We start from the raw sequence: 23,857 nt of genomic DNA, 5'->3' as shown, positions 1-23,857 counted from the left end.
TGATGAAGACTACCTGCTACTAACAATGTTGTTCCCATATGGTTCGCGTTAAGCAGCGACTATGACTGGAAGTCATTCACCAGAGTTAAATTTAATTTTATGCTCGTCAGACTCACTGAAAGTGACTGATGTTCGCCATTGTCCCGATGCTCGCACTGAGCTTGGCCGACTGACTGACAAATGGGCTTGCTCCGTCGCTCCGTAGCTGGTCTGGTACCTCTTGTCCCTGGCAGCTGCAGACAGAAGACGTGGCAGCACGGGCATACGTGTAGGGGTGCGAGTGATATCACCCTTAATAATGACAGTCTTCACTTCTATTTGACAGAAATTCAGAAAACTAAGACGTTAAACGATGCAGTTATGCATCACATGTACTGTATATAGTCCGTTAAAGGCGTTACGTTTTTCTACAACGGCAAAGGTCAGCGGAAAGTGATGAACGGTACCTTTTCTTATAGCACACGGACTCAGTGAACGCATCTTCCGCGGGCTTCGTTCCATTTTATAAGGAGGTGCCTCATTTTTAAAGGAGAAATGTCAATGCAGTTCATCTTCTCTCCATATAATAGATTCAAATTTTTGTGTTGTTCAATGCAAAAAAATGGTTCAAATGTCTCTGAGCACTATGGGACTTCACATCTGAGGTCATCAGTCCCCTAGACTTACAACTACTTAAACCTAACTAACCTAAGAACATCACACACATCCACGCCCGAGGTAGGATTCGAACCTGCGACCGTAGCAGTAGCGCGTTTCCGGACTGAAGCGCCTAGAACCGCTCGGCCACGGCGGCCGGCTGTTCAATACACTTCGCATCTTTAAAAATACGAATTCGTACACTACAAATGCTTCTCCATAGGCGGACATTGTAGACATTGTACGATCATTCAATCTACTTTTTTCCTTGTGTGTGTGAGTGTGTGCGTGCACGCTTGTGTGTAGAACATTCTACTAATTTCATAACAGGAAAGGATATAATTCAAGTCATTGAACTATGTCTACGATGCTCAGGAGCAAATCCGTCCAATATATCATCATCAGCATCGTTAACAACAACAACAACACACACGCACTTGGTTGTTCGAAAGACCTCAGGTCTCTTAATACCCTCCCAAACATTCTCGATTTGGAAATCCTTTACCTCACTCTCTGCTTGCTCTATTTGCTGAAACTAGTCGAGAGCTCCAAATGAGCTTGCACTGACCATTTGAGCTGGGAACTTCTTAGTTGTTATCTTTAGCCCAGATATCATATTGGTTGTCACACGATTGTAGGCAACATTAGTTCGGTTAAGTGGACCCCGCTGGAAGTTCAGACCGTCCAGTTCTATCAGCTATGGAAGGAATCAAGAAAATATTTTCACCTTTCAATAATAATAATAATAATAATAATAATAAGTGTACACGTAGCAAGTAGCAGTGTTAATGTCCACTACAATAAGAATAACAGATCATATCATAAACTAGAATTTTAGTCTGCACACAACTAAATTTTATAGTTCACAGGAATCTGTTCTCTAGCGATGATTGTGAAATACTTGCTTTCTCGCTCATATACTTCCTTCTCGGACGTTATTAAAAACAGCACAAAAGCGACGAACCAAATCAAGTAATGTGACGATAAAAAGCAGATTTTTTATATGAGATGAGTAGAGTTAAACTGTGTCACGCTCTTTAGAAAGAAGAAGCTTCCGGTTGATTTTCGAATGTTCTCCTGCCTACCACAGAAATGGATCTTTAAGTGACGAGACCTAATTTAGCATCCAGTCCCAAACCACACTGCAGTCGACACCACTGTTAACATTCAAAAAAAGGTCATGTAGTCTCCTTTCCTGGTGCCACTTCCGTGAGATTTTATACATTTGTTTTCTATGACAAGTCGTATTGTTGTGACCAGTTGATTTATATAACATATCGGCCATCGGCAACACTCGCAGCAATTAATAAAACCGAAGTGACTCAGTCAGGTACTGATAGGACCCCAAGAGTACCTAAAACTCTACTGTCTGCAATACTTTCTGCTGCTGTTGAACGGTTTTATTTATTTAGTTATTACTGTTACATGGAAAGCTGCCCTATTCAGTCTTTTGTAGATCACTTAACACACAAACCGGTACTATCATATTTCTATCAGTTTAAGTTTGTACAAAATTACACTCATAAAGTGGTTAATAACGAAAGAAAATATTTGACGTACCATAAGATTCACGAAAACGTAAAATGAGATCGAATAATGTCAGGCAAGTAACACGGTAACACGTTTCTCTAGGCTGTTCCACACATGACAAAATGGGTTATGACTCACTGAATATCAATGCCAGCCATTCCCAGACTTCTCAAGGTTATTGCATTATTGTGCAGAAAGATCAAGTCCTCCACAAGTACACTGGGGTATATGTCACTTTACAGAATGTAATCGCGGTCAAATCGACTGAGTCCCACTGTATCCATTAATTAACGTAGTACTCATTCCCAACTTAATTGTTTATCATGGCAAGGTTAGGTCCATAGTGTCTTCTGTTACATCTAGTCAGACATTCTTCATATTTTATCCTTACATGCATTGTGAGTGAGTAAAACGTACAGTCCGTACATTATGGGCCTGTAGGTTTAGATTGTGTGCTACGCCAAGAATGGACATGACAGAAGACGTGGGAGAACGAGAGAAACATGAAAAGTGGCAGAACACCAACAAGAAGAAGCGGAGAAATCTGAGTGTCAAACGGAAAGAGAACGAAGAGTAACCGAGAGAAGAAATAAATTGTTCATATACGTTATTTTATTATGGTAAAATTATGACGGCAGTGTAGATAAATGTTTCAGTGTTTTCTTACATGCAACGCAAGACTGAACTGCGCATAGAGTGCAGGATATCTGTGGTGTCGTCCGAAAAACAGGGCGTCAAAAACAAGGTTAGAGCCTCGCAAGAAAAGCACAGAAGAGTATAGTCGCTCTAGGCCGCACCGATTAATGAGAAACGCTGGTGTAGCCACGCTTTCTAGAGCTTCGCTACGCCATCGCAATCGATGGTCTAGTTCCGACCGAGCAGAGGAACGCTGGGCCCATTTCGCAGTCAACGAAGACGGCAGCGTCGTCTTATGTACGTCGGCAGTGTACTTCAATGTCTTAGGCTGGAATTAATGTGGACATCGTGTCCATTATTCTCCAAGTGAAGAATCTTGTAAATTTGTGTCAACTAATACTTTAAGACAATTTTAAATACTGAGAACATACCTGTGGAAATGGATTGTACGAAGTTAAGTAAATCTTCATATTGTAATAAAATGAATAATATTTTATACGTTATAGTTCCACTCAATGTCCTCACAGAGCAAACTAAAGAACCCACCGTTTTGCCGGCGAGAGTATTTTCGTACGGCACATCAATAACTTTCTCCAGAGGCAGAGAGCAGCAATGAAGAATGAGTTTGTGGATGTTTTTGTTTTACTGATGATCATAGTTAGTATTTTAGACTAGTGATAAACTCTATTTCGGTAATGAGAGACTGTAAGCCCTTGATCCATGTACACACACTCAAAAATTGGTGAAATAGACGTAGCTTATTGTAGCCACGTAGCCTCTCTGGCTGCAAGCATGCTAACTGGACGTATTGAGTATTGACGTGGCGTGGCGTTACAGCCGGACTTTCCCCACGCTGTATAAACAATACATATTACGCAGCCACGTATAATAGGCATAAACGAAATAATATTTAATTTTATTTTGTGTCCGTGTTTGTGAAATGCTGTGATGTATGCGATCTATAGCGAATAACAAGATAAAAGCGCTGTATTCAGTAGATTACATATACGTGCACCGGTAAGAGAAATGACTGCTATTGTTGCTGTTAATGTTGGTGACGGTTGCGAGATTGTCTGATCTGTTAATTTCCCTTGCTATATCGATTGGCATATGAATTCACGTGTTTAATGTTTCACATTAAAAAATCTAAAAAATATTTTCTCAAATATAGACTACATCATTCTACAATCCCTTTAGTTGAAAGTCATATTAGAAGCAGTTTATTTTGTGGCCAAGATGATTAATTATATACGGAGGTTTTTCGTTTGGTTCGCGATCAACTAATGTTTTCCGGAGAGAAACATTGTTCCTTTTCGCTGTCGGTTAAGAATTACCAAACGAATTGTCTTCCAAGCTTAATATGGTTCGTAGCTACTTTAACAAGTGCAATAGAAGAAAATCATAACGTCATTAATTATTGTCGACTTTTTCATGGAGATATTTACAAGATATAAGAAAGCAAAATATTTTCATTTTTTGGTCCCAGTTTTTCTCACATTGTTGTTGCCAAAGTAAGAGTTTTCGATGGTTGAGTTACGGGACTTATAACTAGACTGCTACCAGACACAGGAATTCAATTTCATATTACATCATACGAGGGTTCAAATGGCTCTGAGCACTATGGAACTTAGCATCTGAGGTCATCAGTCCCCTAGAACTTAGAACTAGTTAAACCTAACAAACCTAAGGAGATCACACACATCCATGCCCGAGGCAGAATTCGAACCAGCGACCGTAGCGGTCGCTCGGTTCCAGACTGAAGCGCCTGGAACCGCTCGGCCACACCGGCCGGCATCATACGAAGGTGGTAGTGTCATAGTGGTTAACAAAGTGGACGTAACGCACGCAGTCATTCATAGTTACTTCTAAACGCCTAAGGTTTTTTTTCTAATCGTGCCAGATTGTATTACCTCGCAAAAACGATAATCCGCAGCACGAGATGTACAGAGACATGTGAGGGTCTTTCTGCATGTCTCGCCACAGACGGTCAGAATGTAGACATACTAAGAGTTCACAATCTTCGATGTATCAGAAATATTGCTTATTTTCGTCAGAGAGTCGACGCCCGTTCCTTCTAACATGAAATACTGCACTACCTTAACTGATGACGACAATGCGCGGAATTAGCAACAACAAGGTGCCAGCCTCTTCATACAACAATTTAGCCACCGAACTAGACGCCGCCGTGGTCAGCGTATTCGGGAGAATGGCGGTTCGAATAAGGTCCAGGTAGTCTGCTTCATGTTTTCCGTGATTCCCCTCAATCGCTTTACGCAGACCTCAGGATAGTTTCTCAGAAAAAAAAAACCACAGCCATTTTCCCTTCCCCTGCAACAACAACTCGTGCGTGTGCTCCGTCTCTAACGACGTCGTCATCGACGTGACATTAAACACTAATCTTCCTTCTTTCCCTGTCTACCTAGGCAGCACACATTGACACGTCATGAGAAATCTACTACTGACGTAACATCTTGCATGCAAAAAGGCAAAGCTGTCATAAACGTGGATACCGGTTGGAACTCCACAGTGATTTGCTATTATTATAGGTGGTAAGCCATTTCTTTAACTGACTTATCCTGCCAAATACAGGATTAGCTACAGTTTAATGTAGATTCCTAAAGGACGGTACACTCTGCCACCTTTAATGTTACAAAGGAGGTGTATCAAGAGAAAAGTCACAGAAATCCGAGGACTGACTGGGTATCGGACCCAACACCTTTCGAACTGAGTCTGGCACTACACTAATGTTCCACCGATCGATGTACTCATCACAATGTGCCTGAAAAGCATATGCGGATTGTCGGCCGGGAATGCTTGGGCGTTACGTCCTTGACAACACCAGCCTCATGCTGTACGTTTACGTATACACCTGTATTCTGCAAACCACTGTTAACTGCAAGGCAGAGTGTACTTCCCGACGTATTAATGTTGCATTCGCTTACGGATTCAGGAAAGAATGTGTTGTATATTCATAGATTGCTCGCTTAATTCTATTTCTTGAAACTTCTTAAGCAGGATTTTACGTCCAAGAGACTGCGAATTCAGGTTTTTCAGAATCGGAGTGACGCTCTCTGGTGAGCCGGGATCGAACATACTTGCCATTATTTGCGCTGTCCCTCTTCGTATACTTTCAGCGTTCCCTGTTAGTGCTACCTGCTATGCACATACATTCTGCAAACCACTGTGAAATACGTGGCCGAGAGAACTTACCACTGCACGATGTATTAATGTTTCTTCCCGTTGCAAGCGCATGTGAATGGGTTGCAGTATGTTCGTAGACTCCTCACACAATTATGTTTCTTGAAACTCTGTGAATAGGATGTTGCGAAACTGTTGGCGTCCAAGCGACTGCGAATTAAGGTTTCTCAGTATCTCAGAGACGCCATCTAGTGAGCCGGGAATCGAACTAACTTGCCATTATTTGTGCTGTCTTTCTCTCTATACTTTAACTATCCCCTGTTATTCCTATTTGGTATGGGTGCCATGCACTTGAGAAATATTGTGGCGTGGCTTACATAAGTATTTTGTAGTCTCTTTTCCCAGTAGCATACCCATGAAGCCACCATACGCAGACAATAGTGTCTGTTATGAGCTGAGGAGAAGTCTGAAAACTACAAGTGACGAATTTTCTTAGGAATTTCTTTCAGCAGTTTCTCAATACAAAGCTATTTGGCACCATAGGCGTATATACACTACTGGCCATTAAAATTGCTACACCAAGAAGAAATACAGATGATAAACGGGGATTCATTGGACAAATATATTGTACTAGAACTAACATTTGATTACATTTTCACGCAATTTAGGTGCATAGATCCTGAGAAATCAGTATCCAGAACAACCACCTGTGGCAGTAATAACGGCCTTGATACGGCTGGGTATTGAGTCAAACAGAGCTTGGATGGCGTGTACAGGTACAGCTGCCCATGCAGCTTCAACACCATACCACAGTTCAACACGAGTAGTGACTGGAGTATTGTGACGAGTCAGTTGCTCGGCCACCATTGACTAGACGTTTTCAATTGGTGAGAGATCTGGAGATTGTGCTGGCCAGGGCAGCAGTCGAACATTTTCTGTATCCAGAAAGGCCCGTACAGGACCTGCAACATGCGGTCGTGCATTATCCCGCTGAAATGTAGGGTTTCGCAGGCATAGAATGACGGGTAAGGCCACGGGTCGTAACACATCTGAAATGTAACGTCCACTATTCAAAGTGCCGTCAGTGCGAACAAGAGGTGACCGAGAGATGTAACCACTGGCACCCCATACCAACACGCCGGATGATACGCCAGTATGGCGATGATGAATACACGCTTCCAATGTGTGTTTACCGCGATGTCGCCAAACACGGATGGGACCATCATGATGCAGTAAACAGAACCTGGATTCATCCGAAAAAATGACGTTTTGCCATTCGTGCACCCAGGTTCATCGCAGCGACAAGGGTAACCGCAGCCATGGTCTCCTAGCTGATAGGCCATGTTGCTGCAAACGTCGTCGAACTGTTCGTGCAGATGTTTGCTGTCTTGCAAACGTCCCCATCTGTTGACTCAGGCATCGAGACGTGGCTGCACGACCCATTACAGCCATGCGGATAAGACGCCTGTCATGTCGGCTGCTAGTGATACGAGGCCGTTGGGAGCCAGCACGGCGTTCCGTATTACCCTGCTGAACCCACCGATTCCATATTCTGCTAATAGTCATTGGATCTCGACCAACACGAGCAGCAATGTCGCGATACGATAAACCGCAATCGCGATAGGCTACAATCCGATCTTTATCAAAATCGGAAACGTGATGGTCCGCATTTCTCCTCCTTACACGAGGCATCACAACAACGTTTCACCAGGCAACGCCGGTCAACTGCTGTTTGTGTATGAGAAATCGGTTGGAAACTTTCCTCATGTCAGCACGTTGTAGGTGTCGCCACCGGCGCCAACCTTGTGTGAATGCTCTGAAAAGCTAATCATTTGCATATCACAGTACCTTCTTCCTGTCGGTTACATTTCGCGTCTGTAGCACGTCATCTTCGTGGTGTAGCAGTTTTAATGGTCAGTAGTGTATAATTACACAACAGATTCATACTGGGTAATGTGAGAGGTGGATATTTAAAACAAAGTAGTTTCCGTATATGAGTAACTCTATTGCCGAGTGTGCTACCAATGAGTGCAAGTGTACCACCAACTTTACCTACGATTGAACCTATTTGATCATTCCCTTTCAAATACCTACGTATTGGTAGACCCAGGTATTTGAGTCGGGTGATTTAATTGTGACTCATTGAACGTATTGCTATAACACAGTAGTGAGCTGCCTAACTTTACACGAAACGACTGAAATAGTGAAGGACATCCTGCAGCTACGTGGTAGAAGCCTACAGCGTTAACCAGTATAGGCTGACGCTTGCAATGAGTGAAGTTAATTGCACAGTCTCGCGGTATACAACTATTACTCGTAAAAACAGAAGCATTTATGCCCACCTGCTGGCGTCACAAACAGCAGGAAAAGGGCGTAATTGACTCTCGTAGTCGTAGGGAGGTAGGGAGCCTCTCTCGCTCCGGACACCATAATGGTTAGCTACGTACAGACGGAGAGGAACAGTTTGCCAAATGACGGCTCGTTGGCGGCAGACCATCAGCGGCCTAACGACGCGCTCGGGTCGCACTGCGACGCGGCGGCGAAAAGCCGATCGCGGCGCGGCGTGCAGAATTACCGCTAGCTGCGTCCCGGCTGCGGACGTGGCTGGCGCGCTGTAATAGAAATTCCGGGCTCCAGATGGAGGCCGGCGGTAATGTATATGTAGGCCGTAATAGGCTTAGCGGCCGCCGGAATACAATGCGGGGGCGGCGCAGGCGCGGATCAGATTAGGGAAGTTGTTTCGGAAATTGGGATTGGGCGCACCAGCTGCCCCGCGCTGCGCAAACTGAATTACGACGTTAGTGCATTAGGCGCGCCGCTCTCGGACCGCGCTGCAGGCCGATCTCTCTCTGTGTGTGTGTGTGTGTTTGTGTGTACCAGTCGGACTCTTTCTTCTGCCCTCACAGCACGCGGCATGATGCGCTTGCAGCCGGCTGCTCTCAGAGCATTAGTGGCCGAGTGTTGGCAGGCAGAATAGATCCGTAATGAATGGAAGTGGACACGGCAGCGTAAAGGGACCATAGAGTACATCGTTGAGTATGAGTAATGTGACGCAACTTCTAAACCGCAGCTATACGGGGCGTCTCACGTTAGCTAGGATACTTCTAATACATCCCAATGGGTGTATTGAATCACCCACTTCCGCAAGTGTGGGGACCGACATTCGGGTTTAATATCACGTCTATTACGAGAATACTAAATTCGGAACACAAACTCCCGGACCGGACAAGTACGGAAAAACAAATCATGCCAGCGCTTACCTTAATTCCGTGGAAAATCTAAACCTGAATGACCTGTCGACGATGTGAACCCCACTCCTTCAGAATGCCAGTCTAATATGTTAACCATTGGTCCGCTTCACTCCGCTATTCCACAAGTGACAGTATTACTTGTTATCAACCATAAAGTCTTCTCTAAGTTCTGGCGACATCGTGAAAGAGTCGTTCTGGTATTTTTGCACCTTCTCCTAGGTTTTCCTCCACGTCTTTGACCTCGTGTTCTGCCGAGTATTATAGCCCTTTCTCGTGGGTCTTCTGTTCTCACCATATGCCGAAACTACCTCAATTCATCTGCAGTATTTTGGCCTCCGAATATATTGATCTTATATGTTGAAGGACTGTTTGATCCTCTACTTTTTCAGTTCATGAAGTCCTCAGAATGCTTCTGGAAACCCACATTTCAAAAGAATACATTATCTTCCGATCCACTTTTTTCATTATCCATGACTCACATCCGTACAAAACTATGGGAAACATCACCGTTTCGGCCATTTTTAATTTTGATCAGTAGTGGCAGTTTCCTCTGCATTCGCAACCTACCACCGCGCCTTGTGTTCCAGTGGTAAGCCACGTGCGTGCGAGAGGTCGCGGGGCCAAACCCCGGTCGGGAGTTTCAGCTTGTGAAGTCAATGTGAGAACAACGTCTTCCTCACACAGCCTACCCACTACACGCTGACTTTGTACTTTGTACGATGCTTCAATGACAATAAAGGTCAGACATAATCATCACAAATCTTTAAATATCTCATTAAAAAGGCCTTTTCCTAGTTGTGGTTAGTCGCCGCAATATACCAGAAAACGCATCATAATTCATTACACAACAGTAAACGAACTAGCTGGCAGCACAACACGACAGTAACTGTGCAAGGCTATTGCCTTTCTGTAGGGCGTACGTAGTATTATTATTATTATTATTTTATTATTATTAGAGGCAGTCGTCACACACAAAGAAGTGACAACATGAAGTCTTCCAATTTCTGTCAGGTCGGAAGTAAGTGGCTCAGCAATCAAGTGATTTACAAAGCGTGGAGTTAAGTTTAATGCACATATTTGTTTGATTTTAACTGGGGGTGCAGAGTGTGAGTGAAGAAGGTGTTGCTAGGTATAGAAATGGTGCAAACGAGACACGTTTTGCAAGTACCTTCCGTCCGTGCAAAGAGTTATCTTTCATTTCTGAGAACGTAACATTTGAAGAGCAGAGAATTGGATCATCAATATACAAAAACTGGTTGTCAGAAATAAGCCTTACCGATTGTCTCACTAACCCATTAGTTCGTGGTTTAATAAAGCACCCACAAAAATTACGTACAATTAATCTTTCGTCATTTTAACAATAAAAATGTATACAAAGAAAAAAATTTTTCCTTAAAGTTTAGTTAGGCGCTATTGTTGACGAGGGTGCAGTAAAGATGTCGCTGGGTCGAACAAGCTAATATCTGATTGCATTCAGGGGTAACGGACTCACAAGGGAACCTCCCCATCGCACCCCCCTCAGATTTAGTTATAAGTTGGCACAGTGGATAGGCCTTGAAAAACTGAACACACATCAATGGAGAAACCAGGAAGAAGTTGTGTGGAACTAGGAAAAAAATAAACATAATATACAAATTGAGTAGTCCATGCGCATGATAGGCAGCATCGAGGATGGTATGAGCTCAGGAGCGCCGTGGTCCCGTGGTTAGCGTGAGCAGCTGCAGAACGAGGGGTCCTTGGTTCAAGTCTTCGCTAGAGTGAAAATTTTAATTTTTTATTTTCAGACAATTATCAAAGTTAACGCACTCACACATAATCAAATTCGCTGTCCAAAATTCCAGGACATGTTCAGATTTGCTTGGACATATGCAGGATTTGACGGTCTACACACGGAAAAATTTGAAAACGTTAAAAACGTATGCTTTGACAGAGCACAGGGAAAACTGAGCGACTGTGAAACTGTTGCATTCATTTGTTGCAGTTTATGTGACAAACTCTTGTGTTTTCATCACTTTTTTGGGAGTGATTATCACATCCACAAGAAAACCTAAATCGGGCAAGGTAGAAGAATCTTTTTACCCATTCGCCAAGTGTACAAGTTAGGTGGGTCGACAACATATTCCTGTCATGTGACGCACATGCCGTCACCAGTGTCGTATAGAATATATCAGACGTGTTTTCCTGTGGAAGAATCGGTTGACCTGTGACCCTGCGATCAAATATTTTCTGTTCCCATTGGAGGGGCACGTCCTTTCGTCTACTAATCGCACGGTTTTGCGGTGCGGTCGCAAAACACAGACACTAAACTTATTATAGTGAACAGAGACGTCAATGAACGAACGGACAGATCATAACTTTGCGAAAATAAAGAAAGTAAAATTTTCACTCGAGGGAAGACTTGAACCAAGGACCTCTCGTTCCGCAGCTACTCACGCTAACCACGGGACCACGGCGCTCCTGAGCTCACCTCTCCTTGTTGTTGCCTATGTTGCGGATGGACTAGTCAGTTTGTATATTTTGCTTCTTTTTTTCATAGTTCCATACAACTTCTTCCTGTTTTCTCGAGTGATCTGTGTTCAGTGTTTCAAGGACTATCCACTGTGCCAACTTAAAACTAAATCTGAGGGGGGTGTGATGGGGAGGTTCCCTCATCAGAAAGGTTGGGAACCACTGATGCAGATTTTTGTTAAAAATTACACTATGCCTGCGAATTTTGTGAATTTCTTTTGTATGTGACATCACAATGAAGCAACCCCCACGTTGTTTCCATAGTTAAATCAACAAATACAACTTTCAAATATGTCAGTACACGTATGAAAACACATCACGAAATGCATGGATGTTATACTAGAGCGATGATAATAAAAAATTACATGATGAACAACACAATTTAATTTTTTAACAAATTTCTTACTTAAATATTCCACAGAAAAAAAATAAGATCACCTATACTTTTTGATGGTTGAAATGCGAAAGTCAGTATAAAAGGTTGCACAACGTAAGCGAATTATTTATCTTTCGTGTGACTTTATTACAGAAGTAAATACTAGTATACTGTCCAGGAGTAAAATCTTGTATATAATATGCAACAATCGTTTATCAACGTGACGAGTGAGCGGGTTGATTACTAGTGAAGTCATAGGCATAACCATTCTGGGTAATTTTCTATAATTATTTGCTATTTAACTTTATTCGAAAGAGTTTGAATACAGAAGCGCAGTGTTAACATTTTTCAGTGCAACCGTTCCACAGCGGGAGAAACTAGGCAGAAGAATTTGCGCAGTTTCATGTGCACTGCCACACATACGTCGACCGACAGATTGATAGCTGTGTTGTACTGAAAGCGAAATATTAACGGGACTATACGTCTCTTTGCGTAGTACCACATATTTGCTTAGTCCACGGTACGTGTGGCGCGTGGCAGTCGTCGGAGAACAGCCAAAGTGGGGACCAAAGCCCGGAGTGGTGGGGGTAGCGCATTGCGGGCTAGTGTGCCTATCAGGGGACGGCCGCCCGCAGACATCGGCAGCTGCGCTTCGCCCGGCCCTGACGCCTGCCGGCTCACCTTGAGGAAGCGGCGGCCAGCCGGTAAGACGCGCTGACGCCTGGACGCGCCTGTCCCGATAACCTGTCGTAATCTGTCGGCGCACGGGTCAGCTAATCACGTCGGACTGCTCGCACGGCAGAGTCTGAGGGCACCACATCCCGCAGCTGTACGTCGATTCTGCAGGCGCCGACCGATACAAGAACCGATGCGAGTAAAGCTTCTCCGTTATAATTAACGGGTACCCTTAAGCTCTATTGTGTGAGAAACTCATACATTCACATAAAACCATGATTATACGGTAAAATATAGGGGGAAATTCACAATAACCACAATAACCACTTAGCAGAAATATTTTTTTTATAGACTATGTTGAACAGTTTTAGTTAGGAAATTGCATCGTCCAATACACGTATTTACTCGTATTTTTACTTTGAATATCGATTTCGGTCACAGTCGGACCACCCTCGGACCCCAAAAGAGTATTTAACTGCGGATTCCACAGAAGCAATAATTAATCAAATCTACGAAATGCACGATTTTTTATAACATATATGTTGCCAACACTGAGAAAGGAAGATGACGGCTCGTCAAATCAGACTTTCTTCATAAAATCACATTTTTACAACTTCCGTAATTCGACAACATTCTCAGCTGCATGACAATCCTTTGGAGTCAGTTATAACTTCATACATGCCCTGAAAAACCTGGATATATGCTAGAAGGCTAACACATTTGTATTCATAACTTATACAGTCATTGACAGAGTTACCAGATGGTTACACAAAAGGAAGTGCACCATATCCACACTTCGGTGTTCACTCAAACTGTAAACATGTTGATGACACACATCTGTATATGTAGATGTAAATCTGATATTTATACTCCCGACACCATTTCCAACTGCTTTCCTTCGTAGCAATGACGTCGCAAGGGAATATTTCTCGTCCTGTCCCCACAACAATGAATCCTCTACAACAGGCTATAGTCGGAAACCATTGCAAATTTTTGTTCTTTTTTGCCTTTTAGATGTACGATCACTATTACAAAATATCAACAAATTATAAATTTAATGGACAATGTTTCAGTAATAATACATTTACTTACTCACGCGCAAATAGACGCATTCCTCACTCAAGCTTCTGGAAAAGAAGCAGAGAGAGTAACAGGAGTCATCAAATCTAAATTTCACTCAAAACTAATGTAACCTAATATTGCTGATGAATTCGATCACATATTAAGTAGCAAAAGCAAACTCTAAACTTCATATACCTCCTCATGTTTTCCAAGTTTCCAGGGCTGTTTTCTTTCACAGAATGCGAGAGAAAGACCAGTTTGCTGTGTGTACCAAAGGAACGAATGTTTCGTTCTCGCTTATGAAAACCCTGGTATACTTTATCCTTTTTTGTTTTTATACAGCCCTCCCAAATGAAAAAGAGGCTACAATTGAAACTTCCTGGCAGATTAAAACTGTGTGCCCGACCGAGACTCGAACTCGGGACCTTTGCCTCTCGCGGGCAAGTGCTCTACCATCTGAGCTATTGAAGCACGACTCACGCCCGGTACTCACAGCTTTACTTCTGCCAGTATCTCGTCTCCTACCTTCCAAACTTTACAGAAGCTCTCCTGCACGAAAACAAATATGATAACTGCTCTTTGTGCAGATCGGGTGAAATCCATCGTGCAACGAACAACTCTCCGCAAATGAGGAAATTGTTGAGAAGCCGTTAATTCTGCTTGTCAGCTGAGAATACCACCATCTCTCGGCAAAATAAATTCACCCACTGACATTACATACAACGCCACTACAGTGGAGGCCTCCTTTACTGTTGGCCATACCTTATAACAGTGATTTCCTGCGGTTTCTTTCTGTACTACAATATCAACAGTTTGCTTGAAATATCATGACTTCCTTGCTAGCTGACGAGCTTTTTTGAGATTAATCATAGGTTCCTCTTAGCTGTGATACGTCGCGCATTCTGCAGCATGAAAAAACGAATAGTGTGTTTATCTGTGGAGTAAATGCTTTCAAATTCATTTGAAGTGCTTCAATATTACTTCTTCTCCCTTACAGCTCGGACTATAACACCCGTTAATTCTCTGAGAGCAAACAAGCACAATTATTCATACATTCTCAACTTGGCACGTAGCCGTTGCATGTTAACAGTCAACTGTTATCCCACACTGCTTCAGTACGATCAAAAGGTATCTGAAATGGCACTGTGTAAATAATCATACCATCGTTCGTCTTGATAGATTTAAACAAGCCTCTGAAAACATTTTTCTTATTTACTAGCTTTGGGTACGGTCCTATCGCGTTAGAATCTGAGCTTATACGAACACCCAGTTACTCGCGAACATTGGTTACTTACATAAAACTAATTTTTCAGAGTCAAATAAAACAAATTCGAACTGCAGTACAACGAAATTCCAGTGAAAGACAAATGGGTAGATGGATGCTTCTGGAAGCGCTTTTATTTTTCTTATGATTTGATACTTGAGCACAATGACTAAAAGTAATTCCAAAGCATCGGATATAAACACGCCTGGTTATGTTATCCTCAACAGATGATGGTAGATGATACAAATTTAAAACTGCGAAGAGAAAATGCGGAGCACGCAGAATACCAAGCTGAGTGATTTGGAGACTATTCGTCTCCGAGAATTAATTTCAATACTGTAGCAGGGGCTTAAAAATTTATTTGGGGTCGGCAGACAAGGAATATTAATCCCAATGGATCCCGATGAGATTAAATTTTAATTAAGCCCGTTGGAGCAATTTTTTCCTCTTTCTCCGGGGATGAATATGAATGCAAACAAAGCGGATGTGCATTATGTGGTTAATAGCGTCCGGTAGCTACAGGCAGAACGGATTTCAAAACTACCACTCCGTCAAAGGATTATTAGAAAGTCTGAAGATGCGAAAGAATTCCAGTTCATGAGTATTTTTGTAGAACTGTAGAAGAAACAAGCAAAAAACTGTCTATTAGAACTGAAACTTGTGATCCAGTGCTGCTAATTTTTATGTTTGTATGGAGAGAGGCATAAGTTGAAAGACGAGAGAATTTTGAACAAATAACGCCATATGTATATTTAAAAAAAACTGGAGAGAAAAGGAAAACATTTCCATCCGCTTTTCACCGACAGTTAGCCTAGAGTCAGTTTCAGCAGGTAACATCTTTTTCCCTCGTACCTGATTAGAGGTATATGATGCAATGAAAAAATGACGATCATCATAAATTCATTAATGTAGATGCAAATATGTTCACGAAAATAATGTCCTCAACGCGATTAACATTCAGTGTAGCATAATTCTTAAATTAAATATCACGAGTGTTTTCAAGACAGTGAAATATTATGGTCCGTAACAGCGTGAACTCTCCGCCGTTTAGCGCGCTTCGATAGACCACTTACAAATAAGAACGTACGAACGTAAGAGCGTATATGAATAAATATCAGTTGAAATTATTGGTTGGTTGGTTGGTTGGTGAGGTTGAAGGGACCAGACGCCGAAATTCTTCGTCCCTAGAAAACATACAGCCAGCCAGCCGCTCTACATTAAAAAAAATATATAACTACGACGATGAAGCAGTGTGCAACAAAACATACGTACAGTGATAGTAAGCAAGCACTTAGCTTGTGAACTAGGAGGATCTGTTAGTGACGATCACTTTCACTTTCGGAATGTAAAAGTACCTGAGAGATAGTTTCACTTCGCGATTGATAAAGGAAGCAAAACTTAGAGAAATAAAGACTTGTTTATAGGATTTATAGGGTTTGTCGACATTGGAAAAGCGCTAGGCAACGTAAGAAGGTTCACGATGCTCAAAATTCTGGGAAAAGTAGATGAAGGTGTACGGAAAGAAGGTAATATACATTACGTTCAAGAGGGAAAAATAAGAATGGACCATGAAGAACGGAAGGATGTAAGAAAGGGCTGTAGTGTTTCACTCTTGCTGTAGAAGCTATGCTGTAGAAGCGATGTCGGTAATAAAAGAAAGATTCAAGAGTGGGGTAAAATTCGGGGTGAAAGAACGTCAATGATAAGATTTCTATCTTTACAGTAAACTGAGCAAAGACGACAGTAACGAGGAGTAACAGAAATATGACAAACGATCCACTTAACATCAAAATTGGTAATGACGAAACACTTGAAGATAAGGTATTCTGCTACCTTGAAAATAAAATAACATATGACTGACGAAACAAAGAGAACATAAAAAGCAGACAAGCGGAACCAAAGAGGGCATTCCTGGACAAAGGAAGTCTACCGGTGTCAGATACAGGCGTTAATTTGAGGAATAAATTTCTAAGACTGTTTGGAGCACAGCATTGTACGGTAGTGAATCATGAACTGTGGGAAATCCAAAAAAGAAAAGAATCGAAACGTTTGGGATATGGTCCTGTAACAGAATGTTGGGGATGAGGTGGAATGAGGACTGAGTACATTCTTCGCAGAATCGGCGAAGAAGGAAATATGTGGAAAACACTGACATGAGGAAAGAACAGGATGATACGACGCGTGTGAAGACATCATGAGGTAAGTCCTATGGAATACTGTAGAGGAATACACCAAAAAATAAATGAGGAAGTGCGGTGGAAGTGCTACTATGAGTTGAAGAAGGCAGCACAAGAGAGGAACTTGTGTCAGGCCGCACCAAACCAGTCGGAACTGTCGGATGACTATTGCCTCAAACGAAATAAGTATAACATAAAATTAAAAAATCTTCTCGATCTCGCGAATGAAAAGCGAATACTGATTTGAAAATTATCAGTGTATGCGGTATCATGTTCAATATCATAAAATTTTTGCCAAAACTGTCATTAAGCGCGAGTCCAATTGGTCTTTACTATCTATCTATATCCGGATCCCGGTCCAGCTACTGCCGGATCTGGGTGCTGACGAGTCCTCTCCACTTGGCTCGGTCCTCCCTCCACTTTTCTTCCTCCACTTGCTGCCAGGTCTCACATCTCCTTTCCACAGATATTCTCACTCCCATTTTCCACCGTGTTCTTGGGCGCCCTCTAGGTCTTTTCCCATCCATCTTTAGTTCTTCCATAATTTTGGGGAGTCTCTGCCCACGCATCCTCTTAACATGCCCATACCACCTTAATCTCTTTTTTTTTCTTCAATTTCTTCTCTCATACTTTCTCGTTTAAGGTCATTTCTAATCTCTACATTCATTACTCTGTCCATTCTTCTTTTTCCCTTAATTGCTCCGAGAAATTTCATTTCCCCTGCTTCCAGTCTGCTGCAGTCCCTTTCTGTCATTGCCTATATTTCTCCATCGTATGTGACAATAGGGAAGTAATAATTCTTATACATAAGGAGTTTGCCTTTTCTCAAACTTCCTTCTGTAACCTCCTATTAATTTCGTTGGTTATTCTTCCATCGCTAGATATTTCACTCCCTATATAAGTGAAACTTTCTACCACTTTGAGGGGTTCTCCATTCAAGGTAATATTACCGTTGATCCCTTTCTCTCTTCCAAATACCATTACTTCACTCTCATCTTTTTTATTTTTAATCCGTACCTTTTCATTATTTCCTTCCACGCATCAAGTTGTAACTGTACATCAACCTCTTTATCACCCCATTTTACCATATCATCTGCAAAAATTATCTTTTTGTGTTTTTCTTTTACTATATCTTTAACTGCCCTATTCATTCCCCCCATCGCAACATTAAAAGTACAGGAGATAGAATACTTCCTTGCTTAAGTCCTTGTCTTATTTCGAAGTGTTGAGAGTTAAACAATGGTGTTCTAATTCTACAATTGTGTCCTCTGTACATTGTATTTATTACATTAATGCATCCATCTTCTATATCTATCTTTTTCATTTCTTCCGAGGGGCTTTCCCTGTTAACTGAGTCTTGTGCCTTTTCTATGTCTATAAAAACCTGAACCTTTAAATTCCACAAAATCCTACTGGAGTATTGCCGCTCGACAGCGACACATAAAAAAGGATGGGAACCATTCTTAGTACTGTATATGAAAGACTGAGACCACGCAATGTTCCATTACTGGCCTGACAGCTGTTTGGGGGAACCTATACGACTCGCGTGTTCTGCGTGACAGCGCACGCGAATCGCAAGATTGTGCACAAAGCGACGCCGGGCGGCCGCGACACAATGGGCATGCCTTGTGCTGCTCGCACAAAGCTCACCCCCGCGCACGCAGATTGAGATCCGCGGGCGAGAGAACACCGGGGAATGCAGAGCAGGAAAGGGGGAGAAGGGCGGTGTTCATCTTGGGTTATGCGGCAAGAAGTGCGAGGTGGCTTTCATACAAATGCGGAATATCAACATTTTGATTCGCTCCGATACGCGCTCGGTGGCGCCATAAATAAGGCATTCCCGACGGCGTGCACGTGGGGGCGGAACGGCGCTTGTGCGGTGGAAACCAATAACCGACCTGCGTCTGCGCTCGCCCCGGCCGCGTAAATCTGCAGCTTGCCGCTGATGCAGGTGACAATGGGGCTGGAATATTGGCGGGGGCTGCGCGGCCGACTATCTTACGGCTGGGGACAGGTGGCGTGCGCGGCTGCGCCTCCAGATATATGACGCCGCCGTACGAACACAGCCACCGCCTCCCTGTCACAAACACCTCCCCGGAAGCTTTCTGCCTTTTGGTCGCCACAGTGTACGTCGAAAGTCTCTGCATTCTGCGTATTCCACCCTTTTTTATCCTTTAGTTTCTTCATAAAGTCTCTCATACTGCTGCGGAAGCAAAGGGAACTTCACAGCAAACACAAACATAGCCAAAGGCTTGCAGACAAACAAAAATTACGCGAAGCGAAATGTAGTGTGAGAAGGGCTATGCGAGAGGCGTTCAATGAATACGAAAGTAAAGTTCCATGTACTGACTTGGCAGAAAATCCTAAGAAATTTTGGTCTTATGTCAAAGCGGTAGGCGGATCAAAACAAAATGTCCAGACACACTGTGACCAAAATGGTACTGAAACAGAGGATGACAGACTAAAGGCCGAAATACTAAATGTCTTTTTCCAAAGCTGTTTCACAGTGGAAGACTGCACTGTAGTTCCTTCTCTAGATTGTCGCACAGATGACAAAATGGTAGATATCGAAATAGACGACAGGGGGATAGAGAAACAATTAAAATCGCTAAAAAGACGAAGGCCGCTGGACCTGATGGGATACCAGTTCGATTTTATACAGAGTACGCGAAGGAACGTGCCCCCCCCCCCCCCTTCTTGCAGCGGTGTACCGTAGATCTCTAGAAGAACGTAGCGTTCCAAAGGATTGGAAAAGGGCACAGGTCATCCCCGTTTCCAAGAAGGGACGTCGAACAGATGTGCAGAACTACAGACCTACAACTGTAACGTCGATCAGTTGTAGAATTTTGGAACACGTATTATGTTCGAGTATAATGACTTTTCTGGAGACTAGAAATCTACTCTGTAGGAATCAGAATGGGTTTCGAAAAAGACGGTCGTGTGAAACCCAGCTCGCGCTATTCGTCCACGAGACTCAGAGGGCCATAGCCACGGGTTCACAGGCAGATGTCGTGTTTCTTGACTTTCGCAAGGCGTTCGATACAGTTCCCCACAGTCGTTTAATGAACAAAGAGCATATGAACTATCAGACCAATTGTGAGATTGGATTGAAGAGTTCCTACATAACAGAACGCAGCATGTCATTCTCAATGGAGAGAGGTCTTCCGAAGTAAGAGTGATTTCAGGTGTGCCGCAGGGGAGTCTCATAGGACCGTTGTTATTCACAATATACATAAATGACCTGGTGGATGACATCGGAAGTTCACTGAGGCTTTTTGCAGATGATGCTGTGGTGTATCGAGAGGTTGTAACACTGGAAAATTGTACTGAAATGCAGGAGGATCTGCAGCGAATTGACGCATGGTGCAGGGAATGGCAATTGAATCTCAGTGTAGACAAGTGTAATGTGCTGCGAATACATAGAAAAATAGATCCCTTATCATTTAGCTACAAAATAGCAGGTCAGCAACTGGAAGCAGTTAATTCCATAAATTATCTGGGAGTACGCATTAAGGAGTGATTTAAAATGGAATGATCATATAAAGTTGATCGTCTGTAAAGCAGATGCCAGACTGAGATTCATTGGAAGAGTCCTAAGGAAATGCAATCCGAAAACAAAGGAAGTAGGTTAGAGTACGCTTGTTCGCCCACTGCTTGAATACTGCTCACCAGTGTGGGATCCGTACCAGATAGGGTTGATAGAAGAGATAGAGGAGATCCAACGGAGAGCAGCGAGCTTCGTTACAGGATCATTTGATAATCGCGAAAGCGTTACGGAGATGATAGATAAACTCCAGTGGAAAACTCTGCAGGAGAGACGCTCAGTAGCTCGGTACGGGCTTTTGTTGAAGTTTCGAGAACATGCCTTCACCGAAGAGTCAAGCAGTATATTGCTCCCTCCTACGTATATCTCGCGAAGAGACATTGAGGATAAAATCAGAGACATTAGAGCCCACACAAAAGCATACCGACAATCCTTCTTTCTACGAACAATACGAGACTGGAATAGAAGGGAGAACCGATAGAGGTACTCAAGGTACCCTCCGCCACACACCGTCAGGTGGCTTGCGGAGTATGGATGTAGATGTAGATACACTGTTGCTTTTATCTTTAGCCCAGTGACTGGTCCTACGATATCCTCCAAGCTAATTTATCCTGCGAAAGCTAATTCTTCTCTGTGTTACTACTCCCACCTACGTCCATTATAGACTGCTTATTGTATTCAAGACCTCGTCATCCCTACAATTTTCACCCCCTCTTTTTTTGTGGTTTTGTAAGTACGCTGTTCAGGTTTTTTATGTTGGCAACGTCACGTAGCGCTCTGCATGAAAATCACTGACTGTGCTGTGTGCAGTCTGTGGCTGGTTTGCATTGTTGGAATATTCTCTGTTGTAGTGTTGGGCAGTTGGATGTGAACAGCGCGTAGCGTTGCGCAGTTGGAGGTGAGCCGCCAGCAGTGGTGGATGTGGGGAGAGAGAAGTCAGAGTTTTGAGATGTTGTTAGAAATGAAAACTTAGTTCCCGACTTCGTCATTTTTGCCGATCGTGATGCACTCCCAGAATATTATGATTAAAGATAATGAAATAGAATCTCAAGTGGAAGATACTATCAAACATGAAGATAGTTACAGATCGAAAGTGTTTTTTTTTGTTTTTTTTTTTTTTGTTTTAACATCGTGGGAAGGAAAGACAACATTATTCTGCATAAATAGATACTTTCGAAAAAAACAGTGTTTCGAAGATGGCCTTTGAATTCCAAAGGCATATAGGTTCTCTTGTTCAATTGCAGCTATAAATTAATCTTAAAAGGAAAAACCGGTACGATATGGTAGAAGCATTCCTACTGAAAAAATTAAGTATCAAATTGTTTTTCAGTCACTTTAAGAAAAGAATATACGTATGTGCATACTTGAGGAAAAAAGTAGATTTAGTTGCTACGATGCGTGCTTTGAGGGAAACAGAAAGCTACATCGCTGAGTGTAGAAATAGAGAGATGTTTGCTTTTGTTGTGAAAATTTCACAGAACAAAAGAAAGCGCGCTTACTTTTATTTTGGTAAACGGAGATTTGTGAAAGATTAGGTACACCAAAATAATTTGACAGTCTTTTGTTTAAATCGGTTTTTAAGTTGTTATTTATACCCAAATGAGCTACGCTCACTTAAGGAAGAAAAACAGAGAGAGAATAAATATTTGCTTTATTTGGAGTGCATTCAGCAGTCAAGTTGTCTATTTTGGGTAAAACTTTTTAATTAATTTATAAAAGAGGATCCAAGCTGTTGGCATACTAAAGGTACGGTAGTTACAATTTAAGTGAAGCTGGTGATTTGACACAGAAGTAACTAGTCTCAATTGACCAACATAATTAACTATGGGAGTGTAAACTCACCAAAAATCTAATTCTGTAGTGTTATAAGGAAAATCTGCTACCAGCTTAGTGCCATCCTTTTAGTAGGAATATATAAAATAGTACGACGTACTGCATCTCAGAATACTACAACTGCCGGCCGAAGTGGCCGTGCGGTTAAAGGCGCTGCAGTCTGGAACCGCAAGACCTCTACGGTCGCAGGTTCGAATCCTGCCTCAGGCATGGATGTTTGTGATGTCCTTAGGTTAGTTAGGTTTAACTAGTTCTAAGTTCTAGGGGACTAATGACCTCAGCAGTTGAGTCCCATAGTGCTCAGAGCCATTTGAACCAATACTACAACTTGGAATATTTTATTGTTTTTTCGGTAGTCAGGTACCGTAGCGAACTACATAGATTGGCTGTACGTGCGGTTCTGCATTGGAAAGACAGAAGTAACTGTTACTAGCGCTACAGGGCTTATTCTTGAAATTTTTCTCTTCGACGCTGTACATGAGAGCTAACCCCTAAGTACAACAGGTTGATTCTCTCGGGTAATAATATTTCATGCGCGTAAAGCTGAGGAGCGTGTTAAGTACGCTACTGTTGATGTTAATTTAAAAGTCTTATTTATTGACGTTGCTCAGGTAAAGGACATTCGAGGCCACGAAGGAGCCATTGGTCCCACCGAGCGAGCGGCGTAAATATCGCAGGCAAGCGCTCCATTCCCGCTTTGGAGGTGGCGAACGCTGCGGGGGTCGGATATTGAAGGCGCTATCTCCACCGCAGACGCCCCGGGAAGGCGCCGTATCCAGGTCACGGCCGTAACCGACCTGGCCCAATATCCGGCCGATACTCGCACTGCCACACCACGAGGCGTGTGTGACGTAGACGGCGATACAGCAGCCACTGGAGAGAACAATCAGAACGTCAGAGGACGTGATCACCTACTGTCGTGTTTCAGGCACCTGCCGGCAAGGTGAGGTCTTTCAAGATGCCTACATTACTTTCTTTCTTCATGAATTACTGGAACAATTCAGAGTTGCCAAATACCTGCCAACCGATGAAAAGATTGCTGTTAGAATACAAGTAAAATACAGCGGTCGAAATATTACATTTCATTACGTTTTTGAGAAAGTTGTCGGAGACGTCATGTTCTGAGGGGAAAGGAAACGCAATCCCTGCAGTTCTTGGGTCAAACAGGGCGAAACCTGTTGACATGAAGGAATTAATCAGAAGATGCGAAAACTCTCAGCGCAACGT

Source organism: Schistocerca serialis, chromosome 6, assembly GCF_023864345.2.
Source record: "Schistocerca serialis cubense isolate TAMUIC-IGC-003099 chromosome 6, iqSchSeri2.2, whole genome shotgun sequence".
Taxonomy (NCBI): Eukaryota; Metazoa; Arthropoda; class Insecta; order Orthoptera; family Acrididae; genus Schistocerca; species Schistocerca serialis.
The sequence above is the reverse complement of the archived record's forward strand: the minus strand, read 5'-3'. Positions refer to the sequence as shown.